This window comes from Carassius carassius, chromosome 7, assembly GCF_963082965.1.
Source record: "Carassius carassius chromosome 7, fCarCar2.1, whole genome shotgun sequence".
Taxonomy (NCBI): domain Eukaryota; kingdom Metazoa; phylum Chordata; class Actinopteri; order Cypriniformes; family Cyprinidae; genus Carassius; species Carassius carassius.
This window is the reverse complement of record NC_081761.1, coordinates 22092272-22094264: the sequence shown is the minus strand read 5'-3', so window position 1 is coordinate 22094264 and position 1993 is coordinate 22092272.

The following is a 1993-nucleotide window of genomic DNA, read 5'->3' as shown; positions in this document are numbered from 1 at the left end:
TGCCCAGACCAAAAGAGTGGGCTATCTATTTACAACCCTAGAAGGGGAGATAGCACTGTCTAGGTGATGGCTCAAGGATATTTCTATTAAAAGGCCATAAGAAGGGGAGCAGTCACTGAGCTAGCACATAGATATCCTCAGATAGCTATACTGTACATGTAGAAATGGCTACCAGAAGGCTGACTGACTGAAAATACCCAGACCACAGAGTGGGCTGTCTACTACCAATCAAAAGAGGGGAGACAGCACTGTCTAGGTAAGGGGTCAATGAGACAGCTACTTAAAAACCCTAGGTAGTGGAGAAATCACAGAGCAAGCACAATGCTATATTCAGATACCTAGGCTGTAAGAAAGGGGAAGGTAAAACACAGCTAGCCTCAGATAGCTTTAAGTATTACAGTCATAACAATTGCTGAAATATAACCATCCTCAGGTAGCTGTACTATAAGAGGTCCCCGATCACTGTCAGTCCTACAGAAGGCTAGCGAACACTGCTTAGGTGAGCAAAGGCCTCTGCAGAATGACTCTAATCGATAGGAGGCCAAATCAACTTGACCATACATACAGTTTCTCAAGGTGGCCTAAAAGAAGGCAGAACACCTGATTTCACTGTTTAGCTGGAGCTCAGGTGAGTGGAAGCCTCAGCAGGAAGTCTTTTGTAGTGAGAGGAGGCCAGACCTACTCAACATAAAGACAATTCATCAAGGCGGCCTCAAAGACAGCCGAACTCCTGATTTCACTGTTCAGGTGAGCGGAGGCCCCAGCAGAATTAATCTTTAAGCGAGAGGAGGCCAAACCTACTCAACATAAAGACATTTCATCAATGCACTCTCAAAGACAGCCAAACACCTGATTTCACTGTTTAGCTGAAGCCCAGGTCAGTGAAGGCCTCAGCAGAATTACTAAGTGATAGGAGGCCAGATGGAATCAGTATATCGACTAGAGGCTTGCAAGAGGGAGATCCAGTTCATAGTGAATGATTCACTAAAAAGCGAACACTTAAATTACCATTAGCCTAAGATCAAAGCCTAATGTAAGCAATGTAGCCTAATGTAAGATAAGTCTTACCTGAGAGAGCTTGTCCAAAGGGGAACCTAATCACTGAAACACCCTGGGAAAGAAGATTTGACGCTCTGAGATTAAAACTATTCAGTGCTCACACTTCATCATACTAGCAACACGAGCATTATCCAAGGCAAAAGCATTATCCCCAACATCAGGAAACCCAGTATAAAGGGAATGCAGACACCTCAGATCAAAGCAATCGGCACAAGCTGAGATAGAACTTGCTGCGGCAACGGCCCAAGACACAAACACAGTGAGGAATGAGCACAAGCTGAGCGTTATCATTGTGACTCATCACAATGAGTGCATAGACACTGAGACAAAGACGCAAAAGTTAGATTGGAGTTGTTCTACACCTGCTTCAGACACCGGTCAAGCTGGCAGCATTCCCCAAAATGTCCCCTAGAGGGTGAAAGAAGAAAATCACTCACTCCTCTTGAACAAATTACTGTGTAGTTTTAGCAGGAATTAATCCACAGTCAAACCAGCAATTATTCAGACACCAGATATAATTTGTAATATATATATATTTTTTTTTACTAGTCAGTGCAGGACACAATAGTTCATTTATGCATGTGAGGATAGCAAAATAAAGTAAACTAACATATTATATACAAAAATTCTTCATACAGTGGTTTTATTTCTTGGTTGTTTTCATGTCTTATTTTTTTTTTGTTAAGCATCAGTCATGTTCTGTCATGTGATTCCCTTGTCTCTGTGTTATGTTCTGATTGGTTCTTTGGATCATGTGTCATGTTCTGATTGGTTGTTTTAGTCATGTGTCTTGTGCTTATTGGTTATGTTCTTGTCATGTGGTTCTCAGTTCTGTTTGTCCATTGGTTGGTTTGTGTCATGTGGCCCTTCTTGTTTGGTACAAATAGTCCTCATGTTTCCATTCGCTTTGTCTTGTATCGATGTTGTAATTTGC